The sequence below is a fragment of the Garra rufa genome, chromosome 15, assembly GCF_049309525.1.
Source record: "Garra rufa chromosome 15, GarRuf1.0, whole genome shotgun sequence".
Lineage (NCBI taxonomy): Eukaryota > Metazoa > Chordata > Actinopteri > Cypriniformes > Cyprinidae > Garra > Garra rufa.
The window spans coordinates 17,176,348-17,194,753 of NC_133375.1; positions in this window are offsets into that span (position 1 = coordinate 17,176,348).

Below are 18,406 nucleotides of genomic sequence, written 5' to 3' on the forward strand. Positions count from 1 at the left end.
AACTTGGACCACATTATTAGATCACCTTTTGACTTTATGAATACACATAGATGACAGCTTAAGTGTTTTTTAATCTTTCTTGTGCATTTATTTACCCATAAGGAAGGTGACACCAGTGACAATTTTTAAAAAGAAAATGTGTTTTACAAAATGGCTGCTGCAAGGTATTAAATCACGTTGTCAGTCATGGTATACTCACTAAATAATGTTTTTACAACTCTCTAACAATAAAGCAGGTCATACCAGTGAGTTCAACTTAAAGCTTCATATGAAATCATGAGATAAATGAGAACATTTCTGATAACTGGAAAGAGACAGTGGACTTATCATGGGCCTTTTTTCATAGATCTTCAGGAAAGTCATCAGTGTGCTTTTTATTTCAAAATAAACTATTTTTGTTAACAGTAACACCAGGGCACCACTACTTTGATTATATATTTTATAATATTTATTCAGCATTTAGTTTTTATGCAATTTCCATAATATTTTTGATAGTTCTGAATACATTATTCATTTTAAATGGTAGAAAAACCTGTTTTGACTTCAAAATAAAGAACTTTCCCTCTGTACATGGCTGTGGGGACAAGTTTTGTGCTTCTTGGAATACTATATAATTATAAAAAAAAAATCAAATATTGCGATCGTAGAATGCTGCAGGTGTCTTTAACTACTGTTCTTATTAGTCATTAAATTTAATCAACTACATTAATTTAAGAAAAAGAAATTCATTTAGCAGTCATTTTTAATTCAAGAATACTTGTTCTAAAGCTTATTTCCACTCCTCAATATATTCCAGGTGGACTAAGGCTACCCTTGGCCCTGTAAAATGCCTGGTAGACATGCTCAAGGCTCAGCATATTTCACACAGGTGGGTTTTATGAAGAGGATTTACAGATTACAGGAGAGTTACCCTACAACGAGGAGCCTTAAGCACATTAGCTGCTTGCTATTCTGCTACAATCCACATTGCATGGCCTGCAGGGGAAAGATTGGCTGTAATGGGTCACTACAGTCATGGCCAAAAGTTTTGAGAATGACACAAATATTAGTTTTCACAAAGTTTGCTGCTAAACTGCTTTTAGATCTTTGTTTCAGTTGTTTCTGTGATGTACTGAAATATAATTACAAGCACTTCATACGTTTCAAAGGCTTTTATCGACAATTACATGACATTTATGCAAAGAGTCAGTATTTGCAGTGTTGGCCCTTCTTTTTCAGGATCTCTGCAATTCGACTGGGCATGCTCTCAATCAACTTCTGGGCCAAATCCTGACTGATAGCAACCCATTCTTTCATAATCACTTCTTGGAGTTTGTCAGAATTAGTGGGTTTTTGTTTGTCCACCCGCCTCTTGAGGATTGACCACAAGTTTTAAGATCTGGGGAGTTTCCAGGCCATGGACCCGTTTTTGTCCCCGAGCCACTTAGTTATCACTTTTGCCTTATGGCACGGTGCTCCATCGTGCTGGAAAATGCATTGTTCTTCACCAAACTGTTGTTGGATTGTTGGAAGAAGTTGCTGTTGGAGGGTGCTTTGGTACCATTCTTTATTCATGGCTGTGTTTTTGGGCAAAATTGTGAGTGAGCCCACTCCCTTGGATGAGAAGCAACCCCACACATGAATGGTCTCAGGATGCTTTACTGTTGGCATGACACAAGACTGATGGTAGCGCTCACCTTTTCTTCTCCGGACAAGCCTTTTTCCAGATGCCCCAAACAATCGGAAAGAGGCTTCATCAGAGAATATGACTTTGCCCCAATCCTCAGCAGTCCATTCGCCATACTTTTTGCAGAAGATCAATCTGTCCCTAATGGGGTTTTTTTTGGAGAGAAGTGGCTTCTTTGCTGCCCTTCTTGACACCAGGCCATCTTCCAAAAGTCTTGTCCTCACTGTGTGTTCAGATGCGCTCACATCTGCCTGCTGCCATTCCTGAGCAAGCTCTGCACTGGTGGCACTCCGATCCCGCAGCTGAATCCTCTTTAGGAGACCATCCATGGCGCTTGCTGGACTTTCTTGGATGCCCAGAAGCCTTCTTAACAATGCAGTGGAAAGTTTTTTTCGGGATTAAGTTAATTTTCATGGCAAAGAAGGACTGTGCAATTCATCTGATCACTCTTCATAACATTCTGGACTAAATGCAAATTGCTATTATAAAAACTTAAGCAGCAACTTTTCCAATTTCCAATATTTATGTAATTCTCAAAACTTTTGGCCACGACTGCACACTGTATAAATCAAAATAAAAACCTTTAAAAAACATTTTCCAAAAACAATACAAATACATTAATTTAGACATTATACATTACCAGTCAGAAGTTTTCTCACAGTAAAATCTTAAATCAATCCAATCCAAAGTACAGAAAAATTGAATAAAATATATTTGTACTATTTAAAATGTTTTTCATTTGAAGATATCTGTAAATGTAATTTAATCCTGTGATGTCAAAGCAGAATTTTTATCATCATTACACATGATCATGTCACATTAACCTTCAGAAATCATTCTAATATTCTGATTTGCTGCTCAAAAAATATTATGTTGGAAACAGCTCAGAATTCTTTCAGTTTGCTTTGATGAACTGAAAATAAAACAATTTATCTGATATAGAAATCTTTGGTAGTATTATAAATGTCTTTATCATCACTTTTGATCATTGTAAATTTTGAATAGTATGGTATATAATTTTTTTTTTAATTTGTTATTTTAAGCCAAAATGTTTCTTCAAATTGTGATAAAAACAACAGCCTTGTGCATATATCATGGTTGTGCTTCAGGTGATCTTTGAAAGAGTCCCAGCTCTGGGTCCTTTCTGATGCTGTCCCCCCCTCTCTCCCACTGGTGTGCTTTCTGTACTGTCCTACATGAACAAAAACACCAAAAATAAAATTATATAAAATACCAACCTTGATAAAACACTCAATACAAAACAAATCTTGTACAATATTTTTACTTCACAGTCCAATAACAGTGGAGTTGGAAACAAAGTGCACAACACTTCATTAAACACAGTTTGATGTATTCAGATTAAAGTTTTAAACAACACAGTTTTAATCACAATTCTAACTAAACAGTGTACTTAGTGAAACAAGTAAAATCATATTGAGTACATTTGTATTACATTAAATAAACTTATAACAAAAGATCAATGAATCTCTACCAGAACGTCTCGGTTACGTATTGTAACCCTCGTTCCCTGAAGGAGGGAACGGAGACGTCTCGTCGAGACCGACGAATTGGGATATCGCCTGGATAGACCAATCTACTTCGTGTGTATACAAACGAGCCAATGAATATTGGCATGCATTATTGCAGCCAGCTGCGGCTGATCACAGCGTGAGCATATAATGCGCAGCAGGTGCATGCATCATCAAGGTTTTGCTGAGGAGCTGGGACAGGCCCGGCCGTACAGCGGTGGTACAGGAGCCTCGGCGACGGGATGAGACGTCTCCGTTCCCTCCTTCAGGGAACGAGGGTTACAATACGTAACCGAGACGTTCCCTATCAGTCGGTTCCTTCGACGTCTCGTCGAGACCGACGAATTGGGATCCCTAACAAAGCGCCGTGGCTGCTGTCCCTTCCAGTGTCCTGAGCGGGCCCCCCTGGGTCCGTTTACTGGCTTTGGCCAGGGGCTCGCATCAAGGAGAGCCAGTCACTGTATAACTCAGCACCATCCATTTCAGTGAAACTGGAGCAGTGGGAATATGCGGAGCTCACGTCCTTCCGATAGGAGGTTCGGAGCAATACACATATAACTCAATTCAGGTTTATATGGAAGATTGGAGGTGATTGAACCCTCGTATACTGGTAGAAGTACTACCGGGGAAACACACAGCCTCTAGGGCGCAATGTGGAATTGTAAGAGATGCAATTAAGTCTCTACGTAGAGCCTAGCCCTCTACCGGTTCTGAAGGATTCATCGAGTGAGGGCCTGACGCCTGACGTTCCGCTACGTCGGCTGTCAAGCTCGGCGGAGGAGCTCGACAGAGCTACTCTTAGGTTACTCTGGAGCAATATAGCAAGCCGACCCGAGGCCTCTCTGTGCCTACCCGTTTGAGGTGAGAACACAGGAGGAAACTGTGTCTACACGAAGGCTATAGAACCTTGTGAACGTGTTAGGGGTCGCCCAGCCCGCCGCTCTACAAATGTCATTTAGCGAGGCGCCACGAGCCAATGCCCAGGAGGATGCAACACTCCTAGTCGAGTGTGCTCTCAGCCTGAGGGGGCAGGGCACACCCTGAACCTGATAGGCCAGGGTAATGGCATCCACTATCCAGTGGGCCATCCTCTGCTTGGAGACGGCATTCCCCTTCTGCCTGCCTCCATGACACACAAAGAGCTGGTCTGAGGTCCTGAAGCTTTGTGTCCGGTCAACGTAGCATCTTAGTGCTCGGACGGGGCAAAGCAAAGCCAGGGCTGGGTCTGCCTCCTCCGAGGGCAGCGCTTGCAGGCTCACCACTTGGTCCCTGAAGGGAGTCGTGGGAACCTTGGGCACATAACCAGGCCGGGGCCTCAGTGTTACCTGGGAATCCTCCGGGCCAAACTCTAGGCACGAATCGTCGACCGAAAATGCGTGCAGGTCTCCTACCCTCTTGATGGAAGCCAATGCAAGCAGGAGCAGAGTTTTCATCGAGAGAAACTTCAGCTCTACTGACTGCAAGGGCTCAAAGGGAGCCTGCTGCAGTGCTGTGAGCACTAGCGACAGGTCCCAAGAGGGCACGGAAGGGGGCCTAGTGGGATTCAACCTCCTGGCGCCCCTAAGAAACCTGGTGATCAGGTCGTGCTTCCCTACCGACCTTCCCTCTATGAGGTCATGGTGAGCGGATATAGCAGCCACATAGACTTTAAGGGTTGAGGGGGACAGCCTACGCTCCAACCCTTGCTGCAAAAAGGAGAGCACGGCTCTGATCGGGCATCTTCGGGGGTCCTCTCCCCGTCCTCCCTGATCTTGTACAATGTCTGTGCGAGAAGGCTCACTGGGGGAAATGCATATTTGCGGAGTCCCTGCGGCCAGCTGCATGCCAGTGCGTCCGTGCCGAGATTGCCCTCGGTCAGGGAGAAAAAGAGCTGGCAGTGGGCTGTCTCCGGGGAGGCGAACAGATCTATTGAGCCTCGCCGAAGCGCCTCCAAATCAGCTGAACCGACTGGGGGTGGAGTCTCCACTCTCCGGGAAGCGCAGCTCGTGAGAGCTCGTCGGCCACACGGTTGAGCAACCCGGGAATGTGAATGGCACGAAGCGACCTCAGATGCTTCTGACTCCACAAGAGGAGATGACGGGCGAGTTGCGACATGCGACGGGAGCGTAGACCGCCTTGCCGGTTGATGTACGCAACGGTCGCAATATTGTCCGTACGGACCAGCACGTGTTTGCCACGTAGGTGCCCCTTGAGGCGGAGCAGGGCGAGACGTACTGCAAGCAACTCGAGGCAGTTGATGTGCCAAGTCAGCTGGGGACCCGTCCAAACCCCTGAAACTGCCTGTCCGTCGTACGTGGCTCCCCACCCGGTGGCGGAGGCATCTGTGTGTAGCACAGCATGCCTGGAGACCTGTTCCATGGGTACTCCTGCCCGTAGAAATGAGAGGTCTGACCACGGGGTGAAAGTCTGGCGGCAAGCCGGTGTTATTTGAACCCGGTGAGAGCCGCGAAGCCACGCTCTCCTCGGGACTCGGCCATGAAGCCAGTGTTGAAGCGGTCTCATATGGAGCAGCCCCAGCGGTGTAACCGCCGCTGCTGCTGCCATATGCCCCAGGAGCCTCTGAAATTGTTTCAGTGGGACCGCTGTCCTGCTCTTGAACGTATCTAGGCAGTTCAACACTGACTGAGCACGTTCCTGCGTGAGGCGTGCTGTCTGGCTGACCGAGTCCAGTTCCATACCGAGAAAAGAGATTCTCTGTGTTGGAGAGAGTTTGCTCTTTTCCCAGTTGACCCGAAGACCCAACTGGCTGATGTGTGCGAGCACCAGGTCCCTGTGTTCGCATAACTGAACCCGAGACTGTGCTAGGATGAGCCAGTCGTCGAGGTAGTTGAGAATGCGAATGCCCTGTTCTCTGAGGGGAACAAGGGCCGCCTCCGCGACCTTCGTGAAGACACGGGGGGACAGCCCGAAGGGCAGGACCGTGTACTGATATGCCCTGCCTTCGAACGCGAACCGCAGAAACGGTCTGTGGCGCGGAAGGATTGAGACATGAGTTTCAAGTTTCAAGTTTACTTTATTTATATAGCACATTTCCAACAGCCACAAGACTGACCAAAGTGCTTTACACTTAGAAACATCCACAATAAAAATTTAAAGGAAACAAGACACATAATTAAGAAAAGGAGTAAACAAAAAAGACCTAATAGGCCATTGAAAACAAATGAGTTTTTGAAAGTGATTTAAAAATAGTCAGATTAGGAGCCGTTCTGATCTCAATTGGCAAGTCATTCCAAAGACGAGGCCCAATTACTGAAAAGGCCCGGTCACCTCTGCGCTTTAGTCTAGAGTGTGGAATTAAAAGGAGATTCTGGCCGCAGGATCTCAGACTTCTCAAAGGGGAATACTGATGGAGCAGTTCGGATAGGTAAGTGGGTGCTTGGTGATGCAACGATTTAAAAACAAATAATAAAATTTTGAAGTGTATTCTGAATTGGACAGGCAGCCAGTGAAGGTCCTTCAAAAGCGGAGTGACATGATCCCATTTTTTCTTTTTTAAAAGAAACTTAGCAGCTGCGTTCTGGACCAATTGAAGACGGGCAATTTGCGATTTAGAGATGCCACAATACAAAGAGTTACAATAGTCCAGACGCGACGTAATAAAAGCGTGAATAGCCATCTCCAGTGTCTTATCGGTGAGAAAATGTTTAATTTTTGAAAGTGTGCGAAGCTGATAAAAACTGGATCCAATCACGGTGGAAATTTGTTTGTCAAATTTTAGAGAGTCATCCAGCAAGACACCCAAATTCCGTACCTGTGAGGACCTAAAAGCAGATAAAGGACCTAGGTCAAAATCAGAGGCCTTCATATTATCTGATGGGCCGAAAACTATCACCTCAGTTTTTTCTTCGTTTAGAGACAGGAAATTATGAAATAACCAAGATTTAACTTCATCTAGGCAAGACAACAGAGCATTCAAGGCCAAAGGATCATTTTTCTTAAAGGGTAGATAGATTTGAGTGTCTTCAGCATAAAAGTGAAATGACATCCCGTGTTTCCTAAAAATGGAGCCTAGAGGTAGCATGTACAGTGAAAATAAAGTGGGAGCTAAGACCGAACCTTGAGGAAGACCACAGGGGAATGAGGACGTGGAAGAGAAGAATTCTCCTAGCCTCACCACATATTTCCTATCCAACAGAAATGACTGAAACCACTTTAAAACTGTGCCAGAGAGACCAATCAAAGATTCAAGCCTGTTAATTAATATGGAGTGGTTGATAGTGTCAAAAGCAGCTGATAAATCTAAGAGAACAAGGACCACGGAGTCCCCTGTATCAGTGGCTAAAAATATGTCATTTAACACTCTTAAAAGGGCTGATTCGGTACTGTGAGCAGCCTTAAAACCAGATTGAAAGAGCTCAAATAAGCTGTTTAAAGCAAGAAAAGACTGAAGTTGGAAAAACACAATCTTTTCCAAGACCTTAGAAACAAATGGTAGAACAGAGATAGGACGATAATTTTTTAAAACAGACAGGTCGAGTGAAGGCTTCTTGAGGTGAGGTGTGACAGTAGCCACTTTCAAATAAGCGGGAACCACACCTGTTGAGAGACACTTATTAAAAAAGGACACTAGGCCCGGTCCGACTGAATCAACAATTTGTTTTAAAAATCTAGGATGTATAACATCATATGGAGAGGAGGATGGTTTCAGTTTAGCAATAGTATCTTTGAGTGACTGAAGAGAAACTGGTTCAAAAACATTCCAAGATGCAGACAACAACGGGGGAACAGACAGCTCGGTAGAGGAACTTTGAACTACCAGTCCGGGTTTACTTACTTTATCCTTAAAAAACCTCGAGAAGCTTTCACATAGAGTGACAGAGGCAACTAACACAGTATTTACCGGGGGGTTAACAACAGAATTTATGACGGAAAACAAGATCTTAGGTCTAGAATGATTGTCTAAAATTAAATTGGAGAAATAGGTCGCCTTGGCCGATTTGGCTGCTCTCTGATAAGCCAATAAACTGTCTTTGAACAGCTGTAATGAAATGTGTAGATTGTCTTTTTTCCACTTTCGCTCAGCCTTTCTACATGTTTGCCTTAGTAGCTGAGTCTCAGCAGTATGCCACAGTTCAGATTTAGGTTTGGGCTTAAAAGGTTTAAGAGGGGCAGTTTCATTCATTACATCAAGCCAAGCACTGTTTAACAGACTGAGATGTTCGTCCGCATCCAAGTCTGATAACGGAGAATCCAAAAGTAGATGAGAGCAGGACTTTGTGAAACACTGTCTAAAAGTGACATGAAAGTACGCGTCCTTCAGGTCGATCGCTGCAAACCAATCTTGGGGACGGACACATCTGAAAATGTGTTTCTGAGTGAGCATTTTGAATGGTAGCCTGTGAAGGGCCCGGTTCAAGACACGCAGTTCCAAGATCGGTTGAAGCCCGCCGCTTTTCTTGGGTACTATGAAGTACGGGCTGTAAAAGCCTGTCCTCATATCGGCTGGAGGGACCGGCTGTATCGCTTCCTTCGCCAGCAAGGAAGCGATCTCTGCACGCAAGATGGGAGCATCTGCGGCCCTGACAGAGGTGAAGTGGATACCTCTGAACTTGGGAGGGCGCTGGGCGAACTGAATCGCATAGCCGGAAGTGATGGTCCGAAGGAGCCAGCAAGATGGGCTGGGAAGCTCTTTCCAGGCTCCCAGAAAGTGAACAAGCGGCACAAGGGGGACCACCGGTGTACCCGCGGGGGAGCAGCGAAGGGGGGGGGCAGGGGCCCCGCCTCGCAGTCTCGTTGCCGGACCGGGGCGGGGTCAGAGCGTCTGTATGTTGAGTGTGTGAGACGCTTACCTGCGCATGAGCCGATGGTGCGTGAGTAGTCCGTCTCGCCGTACTCTCGAACCGCCCATCGTCGCTCGCTGGCGAGGGGGCAGGACGGGTGAGGCGCAGGGATGACCTGCGCACTCCCCGCAGTCCCACATGGGCACCCAGAGATAGAGAAATTTGCTCTTTTGTCGAGTATTTGGGCGGGGAAAAAACAAACAAAAGATTCTCCGCCCGGCCCTCCTCCGGGGGAGGGAGTGGTGCGGTCACCATCTCCCGAAGAGCAGCATCCTCCATCTCTGGGTCGCCCGTCTCAGGGTCTCTTGTTCTTACGCTTCCCACTGGTCTTTGTGGGGGCCTGGACGGGCTGGGCGGCTGCCCGGCGACCGGCTCCACGGCGCCGTTGTGAAGGCTGCTGCGGTGGCTGCTGTGGAGCGGAGGCGGAAGCCGGGGGCCGCCCTCGGCGACGAGCAGACTGGGGTGCCGCCGGCGGACGGGTGGAGGCAGCAGCTGTACGCCGGGGCAGGATGTGACTGATGGCCTCAGTCTGCTTCTTGGCTGCGGAAAACTGCTGGGCAAAGCTCTCCACAGCGTCGCCGAAGAGGCCGGTCTGGGACACCGGAGCGTCGAGGAACCTGGTCTTATCGCAGTCCCTCATATCAGCCAGACACAGCCAGAGATGGCGTTCCTGGACCACCATGGTGGACATGGCACGACCCAGAGACCGCGCGGTCACCTTCGTCGCACGTAGCGCGAGGTCCGTGGCGATACGTAGTTCACAAAGAACTTCTGGGTCGTGACCACCCTCGTACAGGTCTTTCAGTGCCTGGGCCTGATGCACCTGTAGCAACGCCATAGCGTGAAGGGCGGAGCCGCAGGCGGCATAGGCACTGCCGATCAGAGCCGACGAGTGCCTACAGGCCCGGGACGGGAGCGACGGATTGTTGCCCCGCCAAGTGGAAGCGGCGCCCGGACACAGTTGCATCGCAACCACACGCTCCACCGGCGGGACTGCCGTGTATCCCCGCGCTGGTCCGCCATCGAGGGTGGTTAGGGAGGAAGTCCCACTCGAGCGGTTTCGGGCAGTAAAAGGTGCCGTCCACGTTCGGGTGAGCTCTTCATGCACCTCCGGGAAGAATGGCACCGGGGTGGGGCGCTGAGAACCAGCGCGGGCCACCCCGAGATACCAGTCATCCAGCCGGGAGGGGTCGGGACGTGATGGAGGATTCCATTCAAGCCCTACCCTCCCGGCGGCCCGGGCAAGCATAGCCATCATCTCCGGGTCAGTAGCGGGCACCGCTGACCACCAAGTGGACGACAGTGTGCCGTCCTCCTCCTCAGAGAGGTCTTGCTCTCCCCCCGATGCTGCGACTGACATCTGTTCGTCGGGGGGGGCCCAAAGGTAACGGGCGGTACCCCTAAGGGAGGTCCAACCCGCTCCCCTGAGAGCCCCGGTGGCGACGGAGCGTCGGTGGAAGGAGAAGCCCCCACCGATGGAGTGGGCGGGGAGTTCCTCACCGTCACCGTCAGACCGGGCAGCCCCCTGCTTCCAGCGACAACGCCCTCCCGGCGTTTGCCTGGAGGAACGTTCGTTCTGGGCAGAGGGACTGGAACCCCGCCCCTTTGCAGGAAACGGAGTCTGGTCCGCAACTCCGCGATGGTCATTTTCCCACAATGGGGACATGACTCATCCACGAACGCTGCCTCAGCGTGTTGAAAGCCCAGACACGTGAGGCAGTTTGCGTGGCCATCACCCGGCGCCAGGAAACGGCCGCACCCAGAAACGCACGGGGAGAAAGGCATGTTGCCTCGTCTTTAAAAAGACGCTCAACCCGTGGAGCTCCTTTAGAAATTCACTCTTTTCGGAAATTGCTCTTATAGGAATTTGCTCTTTTAGTGCTGAGGCGCACAGGGGAGATGGCCGCAGCAACACAGAAGGTGGATGGTGAAGACCAGCTGTGTGCTTCCACTCGACACGGAAGACCACGCCGCTGAAGCGCCGTGCCGCCAACACAAAAGAGAAAAAAAGGAGGTAAGTGTTGCTTCTTGACTCGTTCCACAATAATGGTCCAGCTCCGAAGCGAAAGCTTGATGATGCATGCACCTGCTGCGCATTATATGCTCACGCTGTGATCAGCCGCAGCTGGCTGCAATCATGCATGCCAATATTCATTGGCTCGTTTGTATACACACGAAGTAGATTGGTCTATCCAGGCGATATCCCAATTCGTCGGTCTCGACGAGACGTCGAAGGAACCGACTGATAGGGAACTGACAGTGCAAAGTAGAGATGAACAATTCCTTACCAAACTGCCAATAAGCTGGATCCTTCATGACTCTACAAGGGGAACGAATAAATGGTTTACTGAAATTTTCTTAAAAAGCTGTTTTTTGTTTTATACCATTCCTTTAAACAATATTAAAGACATTTGCCATTAGGCCTATATGACATTCAGAAAAGAAAAATAAAGTACATCATCTTCAGGACTGTTATTATAGGATTAAAATGTAAACACACCTGCAGTAATGCATGGCATTTATATCGAAAAATGTGAATCTCTAAACGACAGACATTAACAAATACTAACAACACACAACAACACCAGATATATATATATATGACCAGATGAGCTAATATTGCTAGCGCGCTAAATGCGATTAGCATCTAACTTTTGCCATCTGTAATAAAGCAGCTAACTTTATTACACACTCAAGTATTTACCTTCTGCAGTTTACATGTCCTTTACTAATTTGTAAACTCTAGTACTATTTTTGAAAGGTAATAATAAATAGTTATTGTCTTACCTGATTTAACCAGAGTATGTTTTCAGGGACTCGTAGCTCACGTCTATTTCCTCTGTGTTCCGGTTTTTGTTCTCCTTTGGGATCTCACAATTCAAATTCGCTCAAAATTAAAATATAACAGGAAAATATAAAATAATTCGGGACCAACTGAATAATTTCGGTGAGCAGCAGCTCTCATACAGTCTTCGCAGCTCACTGCCTCACTAGAAAATGCGGTAACTGACAAAATTTTTTAAATTACAAAGGCGCGCAGTTTCACCTCTCAGTTTTCTGAATGACAGCCAGATGAACCAATCATGATCAAAGCAGTAAGGTAAAACAACCAATAGGAATTGTTTCAGCATGTGGTAGCGAAATGTATTTAGTTTCATTGTTGGTGGTGATAGTTCTATTTTAACATATACACTTATATTTTATATGAGTTTTCATGAAATAATAATGTCCATAATCATTTAAAAGGCAAACATTTCTTTGTATGCTGAAGACACCATCTTATGTCGTTAACCTTGTTAATTATTATTATTAATATTATAATTTAAACACTTGCTTTTGAAGGCATATATGACCGTTTAGCATTCAAAGTTTTATTAAAGTTGTTTTACCGTTGAAACAACAACCGACCTAATTTCAAACAAATTTCAACGTTGAATTTCGGTCATGTGTTGACTGATCTTCAACCATTGAGCATTCAACGTCACATCAACGTTGTTTCACTGTTGAAACAACAACTGACCTTATTTCAACCAAATTTCAACGTTGAAGGTCGGTCATGTGCCGGCTGTAGGGTGATCACCCGTCCCGCGTAGCGCGTGCGCGCACAGCGTTTGAAGCCCAATTCATGCGTCCCGCAAATTGAGACCGTGTCACGCATAATCAATGCTTGCTCAAAAAAAAAAGTTGGTCACGCCATATCCTCGAGCCCCAGGCAGCCACACAAACATTACTTGACAGTTCAGCACGCTACTGTTGCCACACCCACCCCTCACTTGAACTGCTGACTAGGTTGTTGTCAACTTTTTCATTGTTTTCATGACAGCGCTCTCACGTGCATACCAGACACACTGGGAAGGAACTTTTAGATGTGCGCTTTCCAATTCGAAAAATGGAGAAAGAGACTGAGTCTGAGGCACCGCCATCATCAATTAAAAAGAGAAGGTGTGGGTACAAGAAAGACTGGGAAAATTAATATTTGTGGCTGAAAGGTGTTGAGGGGGATACCGAGAGGGCTTTTTGTGACCTTTGCAAAACGTCCTTCTCAATCGGACATGGAGGGGAATATGATGTCAAACGACACAGACTTACGGAGATTCACAAGAAACGTGTCCAACACAAAGAGACATCCAAATCTATAGATGCTTTTCTCCGACCTAAAAACAACTTTCTAGCTGACAAAGTGACTGCTGCAGAGCAGAGGTGACGAGTGTGTATCACACTGTCCAACACGCTAACGTTACATCATATCGAGCAGTAGATTGTGGCACAAAGCTAGCCCCGACGATTTATCTGGACTCGGACGTTGCCAAGAGGATGGCCTGTGGTCGGACAAAGGCAGAAGCCATTGTCACGGATGTGCTTGCTCCCTCCTCCGTCGTAGATTGCTTGAAAGTCCTCGGAAGACCAATGAATGAGCAACGAGAGGCAACAACCAAAGGTAAAGTTAAAGTTATGTTCATGGATGTAACGTTGTGTGTTAGCTATTTGTCTATTGTTAGCTAATCATCTTATTCTACTGGTATGTTAAAAGTCAACTTTTCCTTCAGTTCACTGAAATTGTATCAGAAGCTAACGTTAGCTAACATAATGCTGCTCATCCGTGCCTTCGTGAAACCAGGCTCTATGTATCCTTACATGATTGTGAGCAACATTTCACTATTCGTTATCCCCAAAAATAAACAAGCAAAAGCAACTAAAATTTTTGAAAAGGTATAAATATTTCTATAGATAATATTTATATAAAATCAATAATGATCAAAACAGTAAAGCAGTATCTTGTATTTTTTATAATAATCTGTTTTTAGAGAATCTCTTTTAAGTTCATCCCATCTGTGTGTGTGTCTCCACAGCCCACACGCCATTCTTCTCAGTGGCTTCAGATGCCTCCAATCATGGGGTGCAAATGTGTCACTTTTAGGAAACAGTAGCTTTTTAGGTCAAAATATGTCATTATTTTGCATAGGATTGTATCTTGGCACCTTTTTGTATTGCTGTCACCTTGTGATGGTGATGGGTTTGCACTCCTCTGTCTATACTGGAAAACCATTTGGAAGCTTACCATAAAAATGAATGTTGCTTTAATTCTGTCTCTTATCGTTCTTCCTTATTTGATTCAGATGCTGGTGAAAAGGTTTGAGTCCTAAAGGTGTCCCCAGAACACTGAACAGTTTTTTTTCCCCTGCTCCTGCCTTTACTAACATGCAAGTTCACCATCCTTCCTCCCCCTTCTCGTTCCGTGAACCTCTGGAGTCGTGAGTTAAGACTTTTTTTTCTCCAACTGTTCCTGTGGTGTTGAGCAACTACAATTCCTGTTAATCCTATAATTTTATATTCTAATTTATTTAAAGTGTATAAATTGTAATGATAAATAAATAAAATTAAATAGCTAAAGTAAATCGTAAGTGGGAGTGCATCTGTCAATTCATTGAATGTTCAAAATATTATGAATCTTTATTTAGAAAACAAAATACACATTGGTTGGCCTATTCATGAGCATACATCAGTAATTACACATGTTTAGGGGGATAGGGCATTATTAATATACCATTTAAGGTGGTATGTGCTAGAAATGGGTAAACCACTATCAGTGAGTCTGCCTGTGGCAGTGTCCCACATTGTCCCTCAGAAACATACCCCTTGTCCCCCCTTGGGCTTATTAGCAGGTGGTCACCCTAGCCGGCTGGGGTATTTTGTGTTTTTGCATTACTGCATTTACTGTGCTGTAAAGTATAGTACTGTGATGTGCAATATTGAGCTGATGTCATTTGTAACCTTTTAGTACTTTCATTTTTGGTTGCTGTGAAAACCTTTGTTGGAAAAAAAAGAACAAAAACTGTAAGCATTGCATTGAGCTTTACAGAATGCTAACTGATGAACTGAATAAAAACTGTGAAAATTAAAGACTGCAGTGTTTTACAAGTACACCAGTGTGTTGCTGCTAATCTGAAAGTGTATTCATATGATGCAAGTGTAACGGAGGCCAGCTACAGTATAGGTGCTGTGTAGGTAAACCTCACTCTCCGATCTCAAGAGACGCACTAGCGACAGAAGCTAGGGGTTGCAGCCTAGTGCGTCCGCCTCCCGCGCCGGAGACCCGCTGGGAGCGGGTGCGGTAGGACCCGGGTGTGAGGGGTTACACAAGTGTGTATCATTTTGCCATCAGAGTGACATTTTGACAAAGGACTGTTAGCTTTTGATAGCAGAGTTTCAATTCGACATAGATGTGAATGGTTTATTTCCCAGTGCTGTGTCTTGTGTGCTTGTGTGTCAAGTTTTGACACAATGAGCCAAAGTTTTGCAAAAAGTGTTCAAGCAATAGGCAAAAACTGTAAGACAAGATTTAAAATTGCTTTCCTAATATCAGCTGGAAGAGAATTCTGAGGCAAATTAAGAAAAAGCCACGTCACCCATGAAGCAAAGTCATATTTGGGGAACAAAGAGACAGAGAAGTACTGCAGAGCCTGGCCATATAGTGCTTTGTACATCAGCAAACAGATTTTAAAATCAACACAGTACCTGACAGGAAACCAGCGCAAAGACCGACCTTTGTCCCAATTAAGATTCAAATCGCAGATATTGTAATTCGTTTAGCGAGGATTCAAATACTCCAACAAAAAGGGGGGTAAAAAAAGAGCTGTAAGTCTATATTGTGGAGGAGTGGGTTAGAAAAGGGGTGTAATGAGAGAGAAGACGAAGCGTGTAACAGGTAGAAAGAGATGAGCAGAGAGAAGGATATGAGAAAAGAGAAGAGCACAAGGAAAGGGAGAAGAGAGGAAGGCACTGGTGTAGTGGAAAGAGCAAGAGCAGAAACTTTGAGAACTTTGGGAAGGTGTGGAAGGAAAGGTATAGGTGCAGATGAATTTCAAATGAAATCAGAACTACCCTAATTGACCATATAAGTGTTGTACCATGATTGTTGTCCAAATATTTGTCAGAATTTAAGTTTGAGATCATTCAGGTGGACAATCAGAATGATTTTGAATGGAACAGGAGCATTGACATGGTGGTCCAGAACAATATCACTAGCCACAATGGAGGAGATGTTGAGACAGGAGCATGTCAAGCATGGATTCAGACTTCTTACATATTTGTGCATCTACAGCTGAATGTGTTTTATAACACACCTATAGATTTGATATTAATATTCACTTTTAATAAATGCATTACTAGAAAAAAATAGCAGTGCTTCATTTTGCAGTAGTGTTTGGTAGAATTTGGTGTTTGTATGGCTGTGCTAATTGATTTGAGTACATTGCATTGGAGAAAACAAACGTACCCCACAGCATTTGGCTTACTTTGCCCCATAGCTGCCATTTTGGAATAAACTAGCTAGCTTACCAATTCAAGCTAATATTTAGGTAAATGAATTGCATGGTTTTATACATTGCCAAATCTCCTATGCATCATATATTTTTAGACCTTGATGAATTTGCTTTGATGCAACAGGCATTTGATATGGTAAAATTTGACAAAAGTAAATGGGTGCCTTCCACTCCATTTCTTTCTTTCTTGTTTCACAGTCTGGCAGAAATTATATACACACACTCACAAGCAGACCACATGTCAAACAGAGACAATAGCTTGTGCTTTTACAATGTATTAAACTTATGAAAAAAAGATCATGCATCTTACAAATTCTGCCTAAATATCTGCTTGTATTTTTTTTTATCTAATAATAGCATTTATTGCTCTTCTACCACTTTTTTTTGTTTGTCTCTCTCATGATGTAGTGTAGGTGTGTTAGATAAGAGAGAGCCATGCACTATTACGCACTATTGCTATTACCTTGTCTATGTGAGAAGAAACATAAAAAGACAGAGCAAACAGTAATCCTCTTTATGTGTTTACTTCTCTTCCTAAACAAATAAACCGAACAAACATCAAATAAAATATACTGAAAAAATACAATGGATGCAAGGCTTCAACTGTGCGAGGCCAAAACAACAATCAGAAAGAACTATCTTCCAACAAGAAAAGCGACGTTTCCTAGAAAAGGAATGCATCTAATACAATAAAATTGGCTAAATACAAGAAAAAGGTCAGTAGACCACAAAGTGGTCAGAGGAGCAGCAGAACTAGCTAACACAACACACATCACAGGAACACCAACATGCTCAGAGAGCTCCCCCCAGAGGTCTTAAGAATGCCTTCATACTATACTCCTAGTGCATCTCCCACACCTCAGAAAGCACACACACACTTTAAAAAGACTGGAACTATTTATCACGTTACACACACACACACACACACACACACACACACACACACACATGTTGGGTTTACATGTTTTATGGGGACATTCCATAGGCGTAATGGTTTTTATACTGTACAAACCGTACTTTCTATCGCCCTACACCTACCCTACACCTAAACCTAGCCCTCACAGGAGATTGTGCACACTTTTACTTCCTCAAAAAATCTCATTGTGCATGATTTATAAGCCTGTTTCCTCATGGGGACCTGAGAAATGTCCCCACAAGGTCAAAATCTACTGGTATTCCTATCCTTGTGGGGACATTTGGTCCCCACAACGTGATGAATACCAGGTACACACACACACACACACACACACACACACACACACACACACACAAAAACAAACAAACAAACTATAACTTTTTCCCCCATTTCAATTATTTTAGTCAGATGAAATTGTAAACTGTCACATTTAGATCATAATATACATATTTCACAGATTGCCTTGTGTATGATGTATTTTGTGCTCAGAGCTTTAGTAAGAGACCAGAGTTATCAGTCAAAATGCCTTATTGTGCAGTTATGACACACTTTCAAGATTTATTAGTTTTTTAAACAGAATGAAATATTTTAATGAATATGTAGAATTTAGCTAAATTGGGAGATTTTTTGCCATTGAGATAACTGGGCTAAAATGCCCAATTAGACAACAAATAATCACAAATAATCCAACACCCCCAACAAGCTAACCATGAGGGTCTATGTGACCCTTCCCTGAAATGCAAATAACCCAAAAGGACAGAGCCACAGTAACCAAATAAATTTTACGAGCCAATGGAATTGAGAGAGTCTCCCTCTTACATAATTCTCTGTTGAAACAGACTCATAAAACCAATATTAAAGGACTTCTTCACACTAATCTATGGGCAAACCTTTCTATGAATGTACATGCATATCCTTGGGACATTGCATGTAACTGACAAGATGTAGTACTACATGACAAGAAAGAGAAAACCTGCCTACTGACCGACAGTCAGTTTATTCAAAAATTATTATCAGATTATTCAAAAATCATGCCCAAAGATACTGAAAAGGTGAGTAAAATACAAGGATCTGGAAATGAAGATCAGTAGGATGTGAAATTGTAAAACTAGAACAGTGCCAGTTATAGTAGGAACACAAGGTAGAATAAAGAAAGGACTTGATCAAAACTTTAAAATGCACTAAACATCAAT